A 17,626-nucleotide genomic window follows, 5' to 3' on the forward strand; every position below is an offset into this window, starting at 1 on the left:
TTACAACCGGTAGAAAGCTATCATTCGTCTTTCTTCGAGTTTAATTAAAACCGAAGATTTGTTAGAACATGAGGAATCCGTTAACGCTAGAATAATCAAGAATTGGCGATTGTTTAGAAGAATAATTTTCCTTGTTATCTATAAAATAAAATATTTATAAATTAATTTTTATTTTTAATACAAATAAACAAAAACTTTTACTTTTTTATATGATTACGAAAAGCCTTTTCAACGCTTTTCTTAACTAATATTAAACTTATTTAAAAACTAACTTTATGAAATAAATATAAAATAATTAGAATAATTATACTTCCATTACATTTTTTAAATCTAATAGATTCTAGAATAATTGAAACATCAAATTAATCATTCATATAAGGGATTCCAATGAAACAGATTCTCTAAAAAAATGTGTTAAAAAAATTTTTATAACACTTCGGATAACATTAAAGATTACATTCAATATTTTAAATGTTTATTTTATATTTTTTCACTGTCTCATCGATTAGGCCCATTGTACGAGACCAATCAGATGAGCCTTTTATTTCGGTCTGTCCATACATTCCCTGCCTGGGAATTTTTACGTAGCGGCCGTTGCGATTTGATGCAAATGCGGCTCGAAAATTCCGTTTGCGAGAGCAAACGTGACAGCGAACGTGTGCAAGCCGATCATCTTTTTCGAGGGTGACGAAAAAGCAGTGGCGGGGCAGCGCCGGGGCGTGAAAGGATTCGGCGTTAACAGGCACCAACAACGGCAAGTCGATGGAACAATGGTGCTGAATGGTCCCCGGACGATTAGGTATTCCAATCGTTGCGTTAGGGGCTGCTGTGAAGTACGGCGGGGGTGAAGGAGAGAAAAGGTGGGTTCGCCGGCAGTGGGGTTGGCGGAAAGGGGCAGCCGAGAGACCGGCGCGGTAAGGGGACGCCAGAACTCACCCAATAAAATGGTAATTTCTGTTTGCGGAAGTTAACCATGCGAGCGAGCCTGGAGATTCGAGTCCATGCGTACTCCCTAACTCCAAAGACTAATAATACTCGAGGCAGAATGCTACCGACAGTGATATAGTTGTACAGTTGGAAGAAGGCACGGGGTAAAATCGTACGAGACAGAGAGAGCGAGAGAAAGTTCTCTCATGTGAGCGAGGGAGTTTGTGGAGAGCGCGAGACGTGAGTGGAAAAGTCGTAGAAACTCGGAAAATGGGGATACAGTTTGAGAATTCATCCCGTTAAATTAAAGAAAACGATAGGAATACGAGATTTCTTTATAATCTCGGCAGCTTCGAAATATTATTAATATTTTATAAAACTAAAAATACAAAGTCAAGGAATTTTACATATTTATTTATATACAATTGAATACGCAGTTTGTATTAAATTTAACATATTTCAAGCGTCTCAAACGATCCATCCAAATTTTTGTATTAATTTACAAGACAAATATGTTAGGCAGTAATAAAAATATTAATAAAAATATTAATAGTATATAAGGAAATAAATAAAAAAATATAATATAATTTGTAAGCAAATTGTAAAAGCACTTCTTCAGTTAAATTAACACTTATAATATATTAGGTTAACGCGTTTCAGAAAAATTAACATTTATAATATGTTAAATTAACGTACTTTGTTCATTTACAATAACTTAGAATTTGCATTTCAAATCACGCTATTTTTATCTTAATCGTTTACTTAATCATAAATCGCATTCTTTTAACTTTAAGGATTATTAAATATCATTTTATAACACAAAATATTCAAGCACATTGTTTGAAATTAACCCTAGGATATATTAAAAAATAAACACAAAGATTTTAACAAGGACCGATTTTAACACAGACAAAATGTTTTCCATTAAAATAAATACAATGTATTCATAATACAAAGAAAGCTAAAATTCGAGATTAGACATTCAAATATTATGTACTATATTTTATATATAAAATTTAATTACATCCCCTAAATTAAACTTTTGTTACATAAAATTCGTAATAATTTACACTCCAGAAAGTTTAAAGTCCAGAAAGTTTCCTTCGCAAACCAACTGTAAGTACATAGTGTATATTAGTCGCAGTACATTTTTATTTCTCTTTATAATATTCTCGACGCGCATATGCATATAATATACACACACATATACATATACATATGTATATACATATATATAAATATATATATTTGTCAAATTGATCCTCTTATTTTCTTAAGTAAAGATTGCTCTTCTTATTTTCATTTTTTACGTAAAAATGAATTTTTAGTGCAAGAATGAAACTAAAAGGGACAACTTCTACTAGCCTTGATCTTAACAAATGTTATCCAGAGCGTGACCCTGAACAACATTCAAAAGATTTAATTTAGCCGTCGATCGGACACCTTAGGTAAATTAACTATGTAACTTACTTTTACAAATATCCAATAGATTTTTTTATAAATTCAAATGGTTAAAAGTACAACCGGTCAAAGGAACATCATGTTCCCCTATGTATATATACAGGGCGTAAAAAAAGTCTCGGATCCTTTAAATATTTTGAAAAATAAGCATTTCTGAGAATAAACAATTTTTATGTCTTACAGTTTTTCTGTAAAGTTGATAGTATTTGAGTAAAAAATTATTGAAGATCAATTTTCGGCAACTTTAGCAATTAATACCTTGTTAACTATTGCGAAAATTACAAAATAATAGAGGACTTTTCTTCTCAGTTTAGTCCATTCTGCTTCTGTGCGAAAGATTTATCGTTACTTATCAAATATCCTGTATATTGTATATTATATATATATATATATATCTCAAATATCTCGCAGAATGCATATAAATTCAAATCAAAAGTTTACATGATAAATTTGCAATTATTTTTTGAGCGTCTCTCTTCGATTATCCGGATTAATCAATAATTAATTTATAAATATTAGCCTGCGCAACACTTGATCCAGCCGGCCGTTCATTAGTCTCGTGTATATCAAATTAGAAGCTAAAGCGTACTTGGCTCGCTTGGAAGACAGTAATCTCTTGCTGAGCTTGAAATTGGCACGGAAATCGTGGCTTTATTAAATTTGTTTAGGAACAGGTGGGGGATGGCGAACGGGTCTTGATTTCGGGCGAACCGTCGTCTATCTAATATCTCCCGATGCCCACCCTGCCTAACCTTATTGCCCCGACAAAGTAAAGAACCAGCAAGGAGACCCGAATAAGACCAGTTTTCGGGCCAATGGGACGCAGATCAATGGAGCGGCAAGCTGACTGACTGGAATCTGCAAACAACGATAAGGAGAACTCAAGCGAATACCGTCATAAAAGTGTAAAGAAATTGAGTTACAAAATTGATAGTTTAATAACTTGCACGTATATATTGAATTCTATTTTTTAAATACTTTATTAAGCATCATTTACTATCATTTAGTATCATTTAGAGTTTAGAGTTTTATCTAGAATATTACGATAATCATAAGAAGTTGCCTATATCATACCCCTTAATATTTTAACAAAATTGAAAAATACTGTAACAAAAGTACTGAAGAGATTAAAATATTTCTACATTTACACAGCAAACTTTGATTCATTGGTAAAATAAAACAGCATTTTCACGGAAATAAATATTAAACTATTGTTTAAATTAAGATTTAAAAAAGTAGCTTTTGGTATAATTTGGAGACAGAATCATTAAATTTTACCATTTGGTTCCTAAATCATACTTCTAATAAACAATCATTAGTTTTTACAAAAAAAGTTTAAATTTTTTAAAAATCCAACAAATAATATCTATAAATAATTTTTAGTAAGTTATCTTAAAAAGACTCAATATACAAACATACTTTTCTTATACAATTATCAAAATATAGTAATTACAAAATTCATTTACTCAATCTTAATATGTTATGTATTTTATCTTAAATATAGATATAATATAAAGGCCAGCAACAAGTACGATTTTTTATGTTTTTACAAATTTACCAACAACATAACTTACAAATATTTTGTTAATTTGATGCTATACTCGAAAAGGGTTTAATCAATTAATGCCCAATTTCTTCACTTCCAAATAAGTTACGGATAACTTTATCCAGGAGATATCTCCATTGTAATCTGATTGTGAAAGATATCTCCTGGATAAAATTATCTAGAGGTGAAGAAAAATTGGGCATAAGTAAATAATTATAATAGTAGTATACTATAATTCAATTATTCAACTTGTACTGATAACATCTTAGATAAATTGTACTTAGATCAGACACCGAACAAAATTAATTTTGAATGTTACTCGTAATCGGATCGCTAGAAGACAAAACAAATATGACAATATTTAAGCCATGTCATTAGCATCACATCTGTGTCGTCACTTTTAAGAAAAAATTTTTCGTTTATAAAATACAATGGAGGTATGATTTAACTGTTGGTACAACTTAGCCAACTCTATCTATAATAAAAGCAAGGAATTTTAAAATATCGAGGTAGCGATATAGTTCACGAGTAATCAATGAATGAAAACGCAACGAACTTTTCACTATAATTAAAACTCGAGAGAAACCACACAAAAATACATGGACAATTGAACTATATACCGCAAGTGATTAATTGTATTGACTTCAACAAAGATTTCATTTGGGACTCGATTGTGGAAATATTGAGAGTTAGATGTTTGGCTAAAATTCGACTCTCGCGGGAATAAAATGTCAACTACAAATTTATGAAAAAGCTATCATGAAGAGTAATACGATAGAAGCACGTAAAACATCTCATGCATTAAAAGTTCCGTATACGTATAGTAATATATAAATTATATATCTCTAAGAGGAATTGACGATCGATTAAATCAATTAATAACATCATACTTTTCTATAGATTTCCCTAGCTTTTCTGTATCGCCTATTATCGAATAATGCCTTCGTTGATACATCCTTTGTCCGATCTAGTCCATCATTAACATATTACGTACGCGCTACTCCAAACGCGATTGCACGATACGCTTTATTAGCTGCACATTATAATTACGATAACAGCTCGATATAGAACGCTTATTTGCCCAGAGTATCATACGCATATGTAGAACAAGGTAATAATTGTCGTGTAATTAACATATTATACGCATATCGCGACGGGTATGACTTCATTTTGTAAACTTCATTCGTTCAATTAAAATTGATTCGATGTAAAAGCATGATGCATTATCGCGACAAGAACCGAAGAATCGTCAAACTGACGCGACAATGATTTTGCTCTAATTCGGTATTGTGAATTATAAAAGAAAATATTGCTTCAGTTTCGCCTACAAATTAATAAAAATAGATTTGAATATTTAATACTGTTTTCTGGAAATATAACCACTATTTCGAAATAATAAATTTTAATAAATATAAACTAGCATATTTCATTTTACCTTTAACTAATACTTTAGATACAGATATTCTATATTCGACGATGAGTTAAAAAAATATAATTGGGGGTTAAACTTTAAAAAATATAATATAAATTATAAGAATTATACCAATAAAAGCCGGCACTATTCTAGTAGAAACATATGCAGTAGTCACTCGTTTAATATTACTAATATTATTGTATTCTCATTAATTGTAATAATATTGCGTATAAAATAAACGAAAATTTGATAAAGTTTAATTCAGCGACTGAAGCAGTTTTCTTGATAAAAGTATATCCAATTTGTGTAGATACATGCTCAGTTATCTAGCATTAAAAGGTTTAACAGATTTAATCGATCTATAGTATTAATAGATTTATTATTAGTTAAAATACGTAGACTATTTATTATATTTTTTTTTATTGTAAATAGTTCAGATTTTACATTTTTTGTGCGCAGTAACTGTGGGTAGAGCGTTATCAGTGTTGGGTAAATCTCAAATACAGGTTAGATACATAAAATGCATTTCTATACATATATCTATATCTATATACATGTATAGATATTTTGTATATCTAATCTGTATGAGATACATTTAAATTCGGATGTTTATATTTGTATCTAGAATAACTAGATACAAAAACACAGTATCTAAACAGATTTTCAGATACATTTTCAGATTCATTTCCTCAATAAACGATTCTGTTACATATTCATCATATTCGATATTACTTTTTTGAACATGTCAATCTAATTAATTCACCAATGATAAGATATCCATACATAAAATATAGTACAAAAGTTATATAATGGATTATATAAAAATTGACGAAATCACAACTGTCACATAGAGAATATCATAAATATCTTTTGGATATAACATTTTAATTTTTCCAAAGTTCATTTTGTAACTCACATTACAAACTTCCTTCTTCTTACGTTAGGTCTCTGGCCTGTGTTACACCTCTCTCATATGTGGTGCACATGCTGATTATTCAATTACCACGAGCATATTACATACATTACAAACCGCAATAAAAAATACCTCATAATTTCTAAATCGAGTCGCTACACGAAAAGGTCGATTTTGCTGAAGTATTTGTAAATTTAGCTGGATACAGATTTAAAAGTAATTTGGTTGGACCATCAAAAGAATTATATAGGATTGCTTACAAATATTATTATATATGCAGTTGGGAAAGCCGAGTTTTACAAGTGGAGGGGCTAACTTCACGCGTGTTCGTCTTTTTTGGACATTTTTCGTTATATCTTTGACTACCAAACGTCCGGAATGGACTACCAAACACCACCAAATGACCACCAAACGAATGGTAATGATCATTTTTAGATTTTTAATAGTGGGGGGGGGGGGCCAACTTCACACAGCCCGCAAAGCGACTACCTAATAGGTATACTCGCCGCAGCATATCTAGTCGCTCTGGCAAAGAGCAACGCCAGCTTCCGGTCGCCCTGGCCGACTGTTTAGCATTATTAATTAGAACCAAAGTCGCACTAAGTTGGCGAGTACATAAACAGAAATAATATTTGCACAGAGCGTTCATTAGACGGGCGACGGCTGCAGTAGCAGCGCGACGGCGCGGCGCGGCGGCGAAGATACGAGATGGCGGCATAAACGAGCCGGATTCTCATTAAAATAACCGTGCCTTTCCTTTTCGTTTCACGGAGACACCGAAGAAAAAAGGAAGTGGGGGCCGCAAGGGGGTCGCGAGGAACGACTGAGGAGAGGGGTTCGGAGATGAACAAAGTGACCGACGCAGAGGCCGCGGAAGGTTGACGATCCCCTTCTCTTTCTCATCCCCCGCCCTCTCGCACTCATTTTATCCGTTAGCGGTGGATGGTGGGACTTGTGCCCGCAAGCCCGGGAAGGCTTGGTGTTGAACGGACTACGAACAGAGAGACGGGATGGCGAAAGGGCAGGTGGAGGAGTCGCGGGGACCCGAGTTACTGGGTAGTTTAGCTACCGCTAGGTAACTTAAATGAAAGTCGCGGTTACCCCTTAACGCGAAAATACGTTGAGGGAAAATTTCGTTTTTTCACACTGATTAATGTAATACCCGACGTCGCGCTCCCGGGCACGCTAATTGGTCATTCTCCAGCGCCGCCACCGCCGCCGGCTTTGAGAGAGTCGCGACGCGGCGCGACGCGTGCGAACGATGCTTTTCTATTCCCCCTACGTAATCTCCTCCTGTATGTCCCTCTTATACTGCACCAGATAAGCGAAATCGAATTATCTTAGGAATGGTGGAGAGGAGAGTATAATTTAGGCTGTCGAGACGTTCAGCAGCCTCCGTATTTAGTGGAACTTTATCGAACTTATAGTTCAACGAAATTTATGTATGCTTTCCGTGCGACCGATGTTTCACGTAGATTTTATATGGGAAATAAAATTATATCAAGATGAAATATAAAAGAGAGATGAAGATAGATAGGTAAAGAAAGGAAAAGAGAAATGGAGATTACCTAATATTAAAAATAAATAATATGTAAGACAATTACGGATTATATTATCTAAATATTAATGCAAGCATTAAGGCGATTAAGTGAAAAGAATTAAATTACATGACAATCTTTCCAAATATATCAGATGTAAAAAATAATTTACACCGCTGATGTATTTGAAACAGAGCTGGTAAAAAACGCGTTTTAAACGTGTTTTAAACACTTTAAAATATGCTTAGTTGATGTTTTTAATATGTTTTAAATGTTTTTTTTATAGTACTGTTTAAAGCATATTTGAGGCATTAGAAACATATTTAAGATGAAACACAGTATGTTTTATTCTTTAAAAAAGGCATTTGTCTTTACCAACCCTGATTTGAAAAGATTGAGAATTAATATAACTGAGAAACTTTAAAATTCATTTTTTTGACATCGTTAGGAAGAGGATCAATTTTTTTATTAACAGGACTAATCTTCACCATAATAGGTCATCTGTGACTGTTAAAAGTGAAATGGTTGCCCTTCCTTTATGTGGCAGACATTTCGAATAAATTTAAGAAAGTTTTCAATGGCCTTTGCCAAAAGGTTTGTTTTTTCAGTCTTAACAAATTGAATCGTTTCATAAAGGTTCACAAGGATCCTCTTCCTGGGGTTTCCAGAAGGAAGATAGCTTACAAAATAAATTGCAATGACTGTGATGCTTCTTACGTTGGCCAAACATATCGTAAACTTAAAACCAGAATATCAGAACATAAAAAACGAAGTACTGTCAGTGAGCACGGGTTATATCATGGTTATAATCTTGATTGGGATAACGTTGAAATCTTGGATGAGGAAAGGTATTACAACAAGCGTGTAATTTCGGAAATGATCCATATCAAGAGACAGAGACATGGTCTTAATTTACAAACCGACACGGAGGCTTTAAGCCTTACTTACAATGATGTACTCGATAAGCTATTGTAAATTGTATGTTTATGACCGTTTTGTTCTCTCTGTTGTTTACTTCAGTCATGATCAGTTATAACGACTAGATGCCTTCAAAACATAAATTTTTTAAGTACTCGAATGTACGATATTTATTATAAGAATTGTGAACATGTTGGAATTATGGGGTGAGCATTGTTGTCTTATGTTGCCCATTGCATGTATGAATTGTCATGTAGATTTAATTATTTTCTAGCTGAAGAATTTTCTCAACCCAGCTATGCAACTGCGTTGGACGATTGCTCAGGACCTCATACCCTAACTTGTTGAACATTGTCCGATGCGCTTCAGATGTTGGCGATGTGATACTATTGCAATGCGTGAAATCGTTTTAGTTTAAATAATTTTTTAACTCTCTCTCTCTCTCTCTCTCTATGATTAGCTGAAAATGAAACCGAGAGTCGAATCGTTCTAGGTTAAAATTGTCTGTGAATAATTCCGCTTTACTAATAACTTGCGTGTTGACTCCTATGGCCTGATTTTTTCGTATTTATGAGACAGCCAGCATCCATCCGAAGAGTTAAACACTTTATACATACAAAATCAATATTGTAATTTTATTTGATGTAATTTAACAGGTTTAGTGTTACAAAGATGCAGTTACTGCATTACATGAATAAACGTTTTACATTTATATGGTTAGTATACGCAGCTGACGTAAGTCTGTTGGAGCCACTCAATTGTATTCTTTATCCTATATACAGCACAAATCATTCCAGCAATATCGCAGCAACATTTGCAATATTACTGTAACATTGCTGGAACGTTGAAATATCGTTGCAATATTGGAATGATCTGCGCTGTATGGAAAATTTGCTGCCAGTTTCTGTATGGACATACTACATCTGCAAATTTCAACTATTTTTATTAAAATAATTAACTTAGTATTCACATAAACATTCTTTTTCATACAAATTATGTCATTTTGGTTATTTGAAACTACTCAACTCACACAGTACAGAAACTTGCAGCAACATATTGCTGCAATGTTTGTAATTTTATTGAAATATTGTTAAAATGTTACAATATTGTTGGAATAATCTACGCTGTATGAATAATTAGCACCTTTCATTCGACATAAAAAAATTAAATAGATCTCACAGCATCAATAACTGTTTTACAAATTTTGACGTCAGTTCCGGAGGGTTAAATATATTTTTTTACTTGAAAAATTTTAATTATATTTTCCACTGGAAATGTGCAAATCACATAAGTTTTAAAACAAAATTTCGTGTTTTGTAAGCTTAAAAAGTATTGAAATTTCGCACGAACGCGGAAGCGAAGTATCAGTACCTTTCGAATACCGTCAGCGTTGAACATTAATTAAAGATTTTCGCGGCAGCGCAGCCGTGTTTGCGATCGCGAGAAAAAATCGGCAATGAGAGACTATCGATATCGTAGAGCAACTTTCGATCTGGGTATCAAACAGACGGCGACCGATCGAGGATAGTGGGGCGACAGAGGGGTGGCACGGGGACGGAGGAGTTCCGAAATGAGTACCCGTGCAAATACGCCAGGATTGTTTCTGTCGCTAATTGCTCGGTTTTTTGCAGGGGCTCGGCCAACAATCGATTTGCATTTCAAAGGTAGTCCGGCATAAAAATAAAATGCGCCCCGTTAAAAGTTGACTGGCAGCGGCGCCTCTGTGTGCGTGGACTGCGTGTGTCGCGTATACGCGCCCATATCTATAATATACGCACGTCCGTACACACACACACACACACACGCACACACACGCACACACACGTGCGTCCCGCCTCTCGCGCCTGTGAACGACAAATTGCATAAAACTCGTGCCGGATTAATGCCGTCGACGGGGTACAACGTCGATCGCGCTTTTTTCCGCCTGGCTATGCAGGAAACGCTGATTATTATTCGCGAATATAATGCTTTTATATTTCGCAGGATGCCGGAATTGCTTGCCCGCTCGCTCGTGCGCGAGCGAGTGCGCGCGCGTGTGCGCACCCGCGCGCGCGCGCTCCCTCTCGATTATGGAACCGCGTCGAGCTTTGATAAACGGCGATGGACAGATCGATGATTTCCTGCGTAGCGAGTTCATTTTTACTTGCGATATTTTCGAATGCAGATTTTTAGTATATTTTCGTGACGTTCAGTGTCGATCGACGTTCTTCGCTTCTTCCTCGCTAACAAAATGAGTACCGAATAAATTTTATAAAATCACAATGACAGCTATTGCTTTTCGATTTTCATCCATTTTCATCACATTATCCTTTATTACCTATAATTATTTATGTTTGTCACTGAACGCTAAACAGCAATAAAAAGCTCAAAAGGTCAGATATGTGCAATTAAGTTGAAAAAATTATAATTTATGTTAAAGGCATTATATCTTTCTCGAAAAGTACTATCTTAAGGGGATGCTGGAATGACCAAATTATCACATTACAGTCGTATAAAAATCTTCGAATTGACTGAACGGAATGAAAAATTCTTTTACAGGATTAAAGTAGACGCAAAATTAGAAGGTGATGCAGTGGATTTTATATTAAAATCGAAAGAATGATAAAAAATTTTTTAACTTTTTTTCGATTTTAGTACAAGGTCCATTGCACCACCTCTTAATTTTGCGTCTACTTTAATCCTGTAAAAGGATTTTTCATTCCGTTCAGTCAATTCGAAGATTTTTATACGACTGTAATGTGATAATTTGGTCACTCCAGCATCCCCTTAAGTATCTCAACGATTTAATTTTCTTAACTCAGGATTATATTAATTTTTTTCACTTGTATTTCAGAATGTTAGTTCGTCACGAAAGTGCTTGAGTAATATTTTTATGACAATGCTACTAACTGTAGCCCTTTACGGAATCATAGTATGAAATCGGGCTTGCCGCACACCGAATATTTCGTTTCCTGGCAGGGTCAACAGTATTTGATTTTACGCAGTACGCATCGGGCGGTTTCCACCAACGTTAATTATCAGTGACCACCTACAGTCCCATTACATTCCAATCGACCCCTTAATCAACGCATGATTGGTGTACTAATTGATTGCTACTCCGTAATTATAACGGTGCACTGCCAGACGCCGCTCTACGGTCGCTACAAAGTATCGGAGCACGCCCGTCGCATTTGTCTACATTAGGGTGCGCGTATTACTTTAATAAATAACAATTTGTAAAGATATACAATATGTGGCTATTTCAATATCCTTTAACATTCCTCTGACATTCTTTTTTCTCTTTTTAAATCTTATGTCGTTATTGTTGTTATTGAATTAAACACGCAAGATGAAATATAACAATTCAATTCATTTTTCAATCTTACATACTGAAGAGACAAAATTTTGTACGTTCGATCGTCTATTATGTGTCACACGTTTGTAATTTTAAATCTTTTAAAAATTAAAGATAACACTAAATATCTATATAGATTAACGTTAGAAAAAAAGTTTTTCGACTTTTAGATCATAAATTCAATTGAATGAGTTTGATTTCAAGAGTTTCATTTCTTCACCCTACTTCTTTTAATAATATCCAAATTTTCTAGTGGTGTCCTCTGACACAAGAACCTTGTACCACACGACGCAGTTTATCGGCACAGTCAAGAAAAATCGATAGAAATGTTATCATGAACGGTAACGAATGACTGGAGGTCGGCAAACATAGTTCTCTGCTTTTACCGGCAAAATATTTTCTATCGGTAAATAATTGTCGATAAAGCAACATAATGTTACTAAATTATTATAATTATTATACAATTTCTGCTGTGCAATTTTGTACCACCTATTAAAAAAAAATTACACATTAGTATATAATTACACATAATCATACGATATTGAAATTTATACACATAGTAATGCAATATATGCAGTGGTGACAACCCTTCGATTTTTACGGTGGCTCTAGAGACGAAAGCGACATTGGAAAAATAATGCTTGATCAACTCAATATTGGCGTGGTCGCTGATCCCGTCAGACTGCTCATTGTACCTCCAATTATTGCGAATAATCCGCACAGAAATTAATCTTATTGACACGCGGTAGGGCTGTGATCCCACTGTATGTGCAATGTAGCGATCGCGAAATCGGCTGTTCCATAACGCAACCGTAAATCCCGTATTTACAATTAGTAACATATTAATACGGCATGATGCGAAATGCGCGTACGTGAGAAAGGCCGGCGTGTCTGTATGGAATTTCATTAAGCCGACGGTTAGCCGCTCGTCGACCCATAGAACGTAATCGGTGGTCGGATTTGTATCAATTATTAGAAAATATATATACAAGCGCGCGCGCGGCGCGGAGGGGAATGGCGTTGTGCGCGATACTGCCCGTCCTCTGTTTGGCAAATATTTGATCGCTCTCCATTGGACACCTCCAGCAGTCGGAACATCCCGCGGATACTTCCACACGCTGAGTTCTCTAATGCAATGTCACGTTTTGTTACTAAACGTTTTCGTTCATGAAGCATTAAATCAAGTTTTTTTGCTGCCCGATAATGAAGTATCGATAAAAATCCGCATCAGTCTGAAATAATTTTTAAAAACGTAAAAAAATATTCTTGTTAAAGCTATGTACGTTTTTCGCAGTTCCAGTTTTCAAACAGGAATCTGATAAGGAGGAGGTTTTTAATAGGGATTATATTATAAATGCGTGATTATTCATAAAATTAAATAATTAATATTAATTTTTTAATATTTGGATACTTGCTATAAAATCATTCATATATTATTTGACAATAAAATATTGTGAACAATATTGATTAATTTTTTTAATTAGTTGATTTTATCGAGAAATCAATTTCTTTTCGTTCCTTTCAACTCGTCGATCGATTTATTAACTGCAAATAATGAGCAAGAAACGGAGATCATCTCAATTTGTTTTTAAAAAATTCAAATTTGCTTCAGGAAGAAAATATGTCTCTCTGTATCACTATCTCTGATGATGAAGTTTTAATGAACCAGTATGTATTTAATTCTTCTATCAAAGTTTTTACGATAGATAACGTAACCATTATTCACCACTAAAATATATAACTATCTCATTGGATACGTGGATTTTTATGAATGTGTACATACATATATCTCTTTAACTTACAGCGTTTCAAAGGGAAATCCGAGGGAGAGGAAATTTCCAATAGAGATAATAAGGTAGAAAAAGAAAGAAAATAATGGTTTTCTCGTTGCTGGCTTTATTACAAAGATAATTCGCTTGAGCAAAACGAATTACATAATTGATATTTTTCGTACGACTCTCTGACAGTACAGAGAACCACGGGTGAATTTATCAATGTACACTCAGACGAAGATCCAAATCGCTTCACCGGACGTCGCCACTATTGTGTATCCTAATGACCGAAAGGCATCCGGTAATCCTCGGCGCGACGCTAAGCGCGTTGGTGAGTGGTGCATGGCATCGTGAGAGATGGCTGGCGTTCGCCATGGGGTGACGACAGACATGGGTACAGACGGAGCCCGCGCGCGCACGGAACCGGGCCTGCAATTTGAAGTTTTTAATAGAGATTCGCACTGGGCGCTCGACCCGGGCCAAAGAGGTCGGTATAATCCAATAGGGCCTCATTGTCCGTTCGTTTTCCGGACATAACCGGGCACCTACCCCGTTCTCCCACCTCGCCGGCCCCTGACTGCCCGCCGAATCACCTTCCCCGGCCTCAACCCCGTACGTAATACACGCGTGCCGACACAAAGACGCGGACCACATGTATATGGATGCGACACTGCACCGGGAAGCAATGCATATTCAAAATTCAGCCGCGGGCGGCGTGCCAGGGCAACGGAGTCTCTTGTTTTGCGCCCGGACTATAGCACAGAGCGTGGAGCACGAGTCCGCAAATTCGGTTACTTCATTTCGAGAGCCCTGACCGTTCCACCACCACCCTCTTCCCTCCCCCGCACGGTCGACCCCTACCTCTCTCTTTTCGCTCATCTCCTCCGCCGTGTCCCGCCCGTGTCTCCTCTCGGTCTCCATCGTCCGCGCACCCCGCGCCTCCTCGCCGCTGCCGTCCCCGCATCACCTGTGTTCTCTGCCTCTTCGACGTGGCGCGCTACGCGTTTTAACCCCTCGGCGTATGTCCGGGGTTATGAATTTTAATAGCTTTACGCCGCGCCACGTGGGGGTGGAAGGAAGGGCTGGGGCCGGCCGGGGAATACGGGGACAGGCAAAAATGGCGACGAGTTTTTCGCCCGTCAAATTGTCGATAGATTAGATTAAAGAAAAAAATGCGTGCAGGCGCGCGAGAGAGGGTGTGGAAGAGAGAAAGAGATAGAGTGAGGGAGAAAGGGAGAGAAGGAGAGAAACAGAACGCGGATGGACCGATGAGGAGGAGAGAGACACGGGACGAAACGAGTGACCACGTCGCGTTGCATAGGCAGCTTGTGCTCGACACATTTTCGTGAACACAGTTTCGCGGCCCTTCTTTTTTTTGGCCAGCTTTTTGTTTCGTACACGCGACCTCTCGATGGAAGCCTGGAAACAGTTTTGTTCCCAGGCAATATTCCTTCATTTCTCGCTACCGAAACTCGTGATGCGTTCCCTCCGAGAGATTCCTCAGCGCGAAATGGTCTCATCCGCAGACACTTCGTCAATTAAAAATAAAATAGAAAGTTTTCTGAGCATACATCAAGCACACTGTATGTTGTTCTACGCTACTTAAAAAATAACACGTCAAACACACACATGTTTAAAATGGTTTCGTTTATCTTTAATCCGGCCGCCTTTATCAACCGGCGACTCCATTTAAGATCGCTCCCTATTATTTTGTAAATTGCTTGTCCAATTTTTGTGAAACTTAGCCTATAGAATAATTTCGTAATGCTTTATTCGAATCTGAGGTCAAAAATAAAAAATTTAAATTGATGAATTTAATATTATATTAACGAACAAAATTTTTTAAAAATAATTTATCTCAAAACTCGATTTAATTGCAAAGTAACATCAAATTCCTAGTTTCGTTTTATTGAAGCTCATCAGTGCTACGTAAACAGTTAGAATTGATTTCCAAAGTGACTTTCAAACTCTTAATTGTGAACTCTCTGACACTAGATCCACCTTCATGGAAGTTACTATCATTTTGAAATTAGATATTTTCAAATTACATTCAAAAACTCAGAGATACAATCTCCTAAAACCGAGTTTTATGATCAGATTAATCAAATTTTTTTGAATTTTGAAATTAAGAATTCTCAGATCAGAATCGAATTTAATAACCTCGAAAACTTTTAGAAAGCAAGATCCTTCATAAATTACTTTATTAAAAAACTTTGGTCTTTAAAGGGTTAAGTAGATAGGTATAGATATATAGCACCCCACATATAAAGCAAAACCATGAAGATGTAAACCTAAAATGTAAACAAGTTACGTGTGACAACGGCAACTGAACGGTGATTCGAGAAATTGGGTTTCCTTCGAGTTGTCGCCGATATTTGACAAAAATAAGTGCTTTTGATTAGACAGACCTTGGAGTAATTATTTCAACAACTTTCCCTCCGAATTCTTTACATATAGGAATTATCTTAAAAACACTTTGTTCTGGAATAGAAAAATAAAAAATGTTGTTTTTAAAGTCTATTATTTTTACATCCCTTTACCTCATAAGGCTATAAATAATATAAATTTAACTACATACTATTAAAAAATATAACTACAAAGATAAAATTTGGGCTATTCCGAGTACTCTACTTAAAGGTAAAAAAAATCTTCGACAAATTTCACGTATAGCTCTATCAAATATGATTAAAATATAATTGAAATAGTATAGTGTGGTAACATATAATATTCATAAGATAAATCAGAATATATTGAGACATATTATTTTATATAGAAGCTATGTATTTCGCGGGTTATTTTCATGTCCATACCCATTCTTGGAATGCCAACGTTTCGTGAACGTTGCAATTCACTTCATCAGGGCGAGGAGTAACATATTTTCTTGTAATTTTTAGAAATTTAATCCTTTGTCTCTTACAATTAATATTCTCGACAACACATCTTTTTAGATTATTAGAGTTAATGCAAAATTTTAACAAAGAATAATGACAAAATTTATGTATTTAAATTATGTGCAACAATGAATTGATTAACTTAAACCTAAAATATCGACACGTTTATTGTGAAAAAATGTAAAACAAAACATACTTAATTAGAAATTTACGTATACCTTGTATATAAATTATACAAATACGTACAATTCTAACGATACAAATGAATTGATTCTATCAAGATCTAAATTGTACTCAACGGCGCGCTTTCCTCAAGATGAGTTCTTATTCATCAAATACCCGTTCCGCTCGTTACGAAAACGACGACGGTCGGCGAGCGGTCGGTTTAAATCGTCACCACGCGCTACAAAATTGCGCGACCCGCCCTGGGGAACGTTTTCACAATAGTACCAACGGCCTCATCAAGTGAAATCATCGTCACCAAAACTCGCAGATGGCCCGAGAGCGTTGCGCGTGCACCCCGTTCCTCCGCCGCGCCTCCCTCGGTTCGCCATCGCCCTACCCTATCCCAATTCACCCGCGTAATCTACTTTTCGTTTTGACCGTGAATGTCGTTAGCGCGTTATGAAACTCATTAATCTCGCAAATACTGCCCAACAATTTCCGTGTGACGCGCCATTGAATTGCTTTCCCTCGGCCAGTGATTACGAAAATTCCCGACGCCTCTGTTTCTTCATCCCTGCCCCGGCGGTTGTGGCCGTTATGGCATTTCCGATGTGGCTGGAAAAACTTCCTACAAGTCGCGCATATGTGGGAAAAGGTCACCTATCTAACTTCTTGTTTTATCCTTTTTCTTTTTAATTAACTTATCAGATATATAAAAAATCTTAAACGTATCGATTATAAGATTAC

The sequence above is a fragment of the Mycetomoellerius zeteki genome, unplaced genomic scaffold (genome assembly GCF_001594055.1).
Source record: "Mycetomoellerius zeteki isolate Tzet28-1 unplaced genomic scaffold, Tzet1.0 scaffold35, whole genome shotgun sequence".
Lineage (NCBI taxonomy): Eukaryota > Metazoa > Arthropoda > Insecta > Hymenoptera > Formicidae > Mycetomoellerius > Mycetomoellerius zeteki.